Source organism: Ipomoea nil, unplaced genomic scaffold (assembly GCF_001879475.1).
Source record: "Ipomoea nil cultivar Tokyo-kokei standard unplaced genomic scaffold, Asagao_1.1 scaffold0848, whole genome shotgun sequence".
NCBI lineage: Eukaryota > Viridiplantae > Streptophyta > Magnoliopsida > Solanales > Convolvulaceae > Ipomoea > Ipomoea nil.
The window spans coordinates 1,482,518-1,488,314 of NW_017617276.1; positions in this window are offsets into that span (position 1 = coordinate 1,482,518).

Sequence of the window (5,797 nt, forward strand, 5' to 3'; positions counted from 1 at the left end):
TCGTTGTCCAAAAATCCAGTCTTTCATGGTCGCAGCAAACATATTGATATCAAGTATCACAAAATCCGAGAGTTGGTTGCTGAAAAGCAAATCAACATTGAGTATTGTTCAAGTGAATGTCAAGTTGCAGATATCTTTACGAAGCCGTTGAAGACAGAGACATTTCTTAAATTGAAGAAGGAAATTGGGATGACCAATATATCCAACTTGGTTTAAAGGAGGCAATGTTATAATAATAATAATAATAATAATAATAATAATAATATTATTATTATTATTATTATTATTATTAGTAATTGTTAAACCAAGTATTAAATTAGTTTGTTATGAATAATGCATGGATGCAGTAGGTGGGTTATGCATAGTGTCACTACATGGATTGTGGCTTTAATTGTAGCTTTACATGGGGCATTACTCCTAATCTTTAGCTTTATTAGTGGTTATCCTTTAGTATAAATAGGTTACTATTGTTCATTCATTAATCATCAATTGAATTACTTATTTATTCCTCTCCCTCTCTCTTCTCAATATATATAAATATAATATATAGATATATTATATTTAATATATATCTTATAGATATATTATATTAAAGATTGAAAAAATTTTATATTATGTAAAATTTTATATTATAAATTATCTCTCATTATTTAATATAAGTTTAGTAAAATTAATTTTAGTAAAAAATTGACAAAAATAAATAGATCTTTCATTATTTTTTAGAATCTCACATATTCATAAATAAATAAAAACATATAACAATTTCATAGATAATATAAGATTTTTGAACACATGATAATACTACTAAGTGATGGCTACATTTAGTGTAGGAACCGTTGGTAGAAAGCACAAATAATAATTAAAAATAAGATTATTATTTTTTCTGGAAAGAATAGGGAAGGAAAGATGGAGAAAAATTGGCTAGTGTTTGGTGTTGGGTTTTTGCAAGAGTCAAGTGAGCACTCTTTCCTTAAAACCTTATTTGCCACCTCCCAAGGTGCTAGGAGCGTTGTGGCATAGGCTTCCCAGGATAAAACTTGCTAGTGATTCAATGTTTGAGCACTCAAACAAGGAATCCGGCGAGCAAGACAATGACTATGAACACAGTAGGCTAAAGAAGGAGTAGAAGCAGAGAGGTTTGAGGCTAAAAGATGAACTTTCGTGTTCAGATTTTCTATGTGTTTTAAAACTTTACTGCTCAACTCCTCTTTTTATAGGGGTGGAGGACTTAAATAGCTTTTAATTAGGCACTTAAGGGCACCCCCACTACACTTGGTAACAGCAACCATTACCATGGGTTTCAATTCAAAATTTAAGGTTGGAATTAATTCAAAGAATTAATTCCGTAACAGTAGAATTGAACACCCAACGGTCACAGACTGCACAGGTTCGTGTAGGCCGAAACTTCCAGGTTCGGTCACTGGCCGAGACTACACTAGTTTCGGCCCAAGGCCGAGACCATGTGTAGTTTCGGCCACAAGGCCACATGTCGAGACCACGAGAAGACCACAACATATCCTCCAGTGGCGTGTTGGAAAAATGATACCGAATCTTGGCATAACTTAGCCCGCAAGGCCAGCGCACACGAGCTCGGTTCAAGCCTTTTTCAATCTCTGCTAGTTGGAATTTGATTTGTATTCAAGCATTTTAAATCATCAATTAAATCACTTATCTATTCCTCTCTCTCTCTCTCTCTTCTCAATATATATAAATATAATATATAGATATATTATATTTAATATATATTATAGATATATTATATTATATTTAATATATCTTACAATATCCAAAATTATTCTCGACTATAGTGGTTTTTCTCAATTTTGTCCTAAACGATTTTGGTGTCATAAAGTAGTTCCAGACTTTTGTGTTATTGCTCGATATTATCCTCTGTTAGATAATCCGTTAAAAGGGTGTTAAGTACATGTATAATTTAGTAATTTCAAATGAGTTAATACCTAAAATTGTACTCGACTATTGTGGTTTTTCTCAATTTTGTCCTAAACGACTTTGGTGTCATAAAATAGTCCCAAACTTTTGTGTTATTGCTCAATATTGTCCTCCGTTAAATAGTCTGTCAAAAGGGGTTAAGTACAGGGATAAATTAGTAATTTCAAACCCGTCATTGTTAGCGTCCAAACTCGTTCACGAGGACTCATTAATGAGAGTATCAAATATATCCAACCATTAAGGGCCCATAGGCCGAGTAGCGGCCTTGGACAAAATAGCAGCACCTTGGTGGGTTTGCAAGCCATTCGGGAGGTAAGAAAAATATTAACATATATTTTTTGTTGGGCTTGCAAGTTACCAAAAAATTAAAATGGACGCGGTAATGGACCTGCATACATGATAAGTGGTCCTCATGCGAGTTGAAAGCTACAATAAACAATAGCACCAAAATGGGTTTGCAGACTAGGTAGGTAGCCCGAAGAAGTAATAAAACAATTTTCAACTTTATTTTGTACCCTGGACTCGAAAAGCACACTAGGAGACCTAAGAAAAAAAGTGTGACTGGATTCACAAGCAGCTCGAGAAGGTAATAAAAAAAATTTAATTATTTTCTAACTACTCTTCACCCCCTTTCATTTTTAGTGCTGGGCCTGCAACGCAAGGTAGGCGGCCCAAGAGAAAAAAAAAACGATTATGGTTGGGCCTACAAGATAGGATAGGCAGCCCAGGAGAAAAAAAAAAAGAGAAAGGAGTAAAAAAAAAAAGTATCGAACCTGCAGGGCAAAGTAGGCAGCGCACATCTCTAGTACGGTGCCCGTAAGGCATAATAGGCGGTTCGTATGCAGTTTCACTTGGGCCTGCTGGGCGCGACCCTCATCCTGACATGCACATCTTCACTCAGGTTTGCAGGACAAGATATGAGATAGTCAGGAAATTAAGGTAAGGTGGTGGATGAAAACAAGACATTCGCAAGTTATAAGTTTCAAGTTTGTTCACTTATTAATAACTATATAAAACGCACCTTCTCAACCTTGCCATGCCCTCATGAGGTTGCTCCACTAGGCTTGCCCTCACATTCTACTCTTCCAGTAAAACCCTCATTCCCAATTCCAACCCAACTACATCATCCAAGCTTACCAAACATTGATCCAATTGTTATACCATAGACCAAGGTTCACCTTGCATTATGACATAATCTAAATGTCATTTTGAATCAGGATTCACAATACAAGTTAGACCCGGGGGTCCACGATATAATTTGTCACATTGATTCCTTTGAAATGGATCGAACCATACTATTTTCCTAGTTCTAATTGAAGCACGTGTTCTATCTCAACTAAAAATCTAACTTATAGTTGGATTGCACATCTATGTTTATATATATATATATATATATATATATATATATATATATATATATATATATATATACATGGGCGGATTTAGCATGGGGGCAGCTGCCCCCACTCACCCCACCCCACCCCATATATAGCCTTTGTATGTATATATGTATATATAGTACATGTTTTACATATAAATATTTAAAAACTGATAAAGGTAACCAATAGTTAAGTTGGACGAGTTGGCAAAGGCGTTTCTGGGCTTGGGAAACGTCTGTGGTTCGAGTCCTTCCCTCTCTCAACACTAATCTCATCCCTTTCCTAACTGTTTCTGTTTCATTATGGCTCAACATATGGGTTTCTTTAATTGCTTCATTAAATCACTTACTTTCAACATAAGTGTTTCTTTATAACGTGTTGACACGATGTATAATTTATAATGTGTTTTTTATTTGAATTATTTTATTAAATTAATTATGTTTCATATTTTGTTATGAATATTTTTATAAAGTTTTAATGTGTTTTATTTTTTGTCTATATCCAATAATTTTATGACTATATTTCTTAAGTGTTTCATTGTTTTTCAAACTATAATGTTTTGCCCCCACTGACAATTTTTTCTGGATCCGCCACTATAAACAGTTTCATTATGGCTCAACATAATGGTTTCTTTAATTGCTTCATTAAATCACTTACTTTCAACATAAGTGTTTCTTTATAATGTGTTGACACGATGTATAATTTATAATGTGTTTTTTATTTGAATTATTTTATTAAATTAATTATGTTTCATATTTTGTTATGAATATTTTTATAAAGTTTTAATGTGTTTTATTTTTTGTCTATATCCAATAATTTTATGACTATATTTCTTAAGTGTTTCATTGTTTTTCAAACTATAATGTTTTGCCCCCACTGACAATTTTTTCTGGATCCGCCACTATATATATATATATATATATATATATATATATATATATATATATATATAGAGGCGGGTTCAGGTGCGGCAGTGTCTTACGGTGCGGTTATTTCTTACGGTGCGGCAACACCAATAGTTCACTAAATATGCACCATCAACGTTAGGAAATACACCACACAAAACAGAGTAAACAGAGCCCTGCATCACCAAACACACACCATTAGGTGTGAGTAAAAACACCATACACTGTTCGGAAATACACCATTGGGGGTGGTGAGTTATATGGTGTGTTTTTTTGAGTCTGTGGTGTATTTTGTGATGTTTTATTACATTTCATTGGGGTGTGTTTTTATTACACTGTTGGTGCATATTGTTAACACTGTTGGTGTATTCTGGAATTTGACCGCACCGCCGCACCGTAAGACCCCGCCGCATATGAGCGCTCTTCTATATATATATATATATATATATATATATATATATATATATATATATATATATATATATATATATATATATATATATATAGTGTAAGGTTCCCGTGCAGTTGAATGCTTCCCGTGCGGTTGTGCGGTTGATTAATGTGCGTGAGATTTGTACTCAATGTGCATGAGTATTGTGCTTAATGTGCCTGAGATTTGTACTTAATTTGCGTGTGTGTGTAATGTTAATGTGCGTGAGTTTTGTACTTAAGGTGTGTGAGTCGTGTGCCTAAGATGCGTGAGTTGTGTGCTTAATATGCGTGAGTGTGTTCTTCATCCACTGCTGTGAAAATTATGCACATCCACTGCTGCATTTTCTTCTTGTTTTTTGTTTCGAAGTGGTGGAGGAATGGATTTTGTCTTGTTTTTAACATAAAATCATAACAGCCATATGTGCGTTTACATATATTAATCCATTCACACACAATCAGAAAAGCTTCACCCACCTTCTCTTTCCGTTCTGCTTCCTTCTGAGCTCGTAATTTTGAACTAAGTCACGCACATTAAGCACAAACTTCACGCACATTAAGCACAATACCCAGGCACATTAAGTACAAAACTCATGCACATTAACATTACACACTCACGCACATTAAGTATATAACTCACGCACATTAATCTACTGCACAACCGCACGAGAAGCCACAAATGCACCTGATCCCTTCCCTATATATATATATATATATATATATATATATATATATATATATATATATATATATATATATATATATTACGGTCAACATGACCTTCACGTGTGTGAGCCGGTTACTTTTGATGAGCTTCATGCAACATGTAAACTATTCACCTGATTCAAATTGAAACATGTGTTCTATCTTAACTAAAAGACTAAACTAATAGTTGGATTGCACATTTATGTTTGTATATTGTATGCTCAATATTCCATTACCTAATCACCATTATTGGGTATTATATAATTTTGAACTTTAGATATTTATTTGGTTTTAGAGTTAAATTTTCGACTTGGTAAAAATGGTTAAATAAAAACCAAACTATTATTTTCTCAAATTATATGGTGGGCTAGGGTCTATCCGATCCACCTTACACTATGGATGATGATCCAAAACGATAGTGTTTTGTTT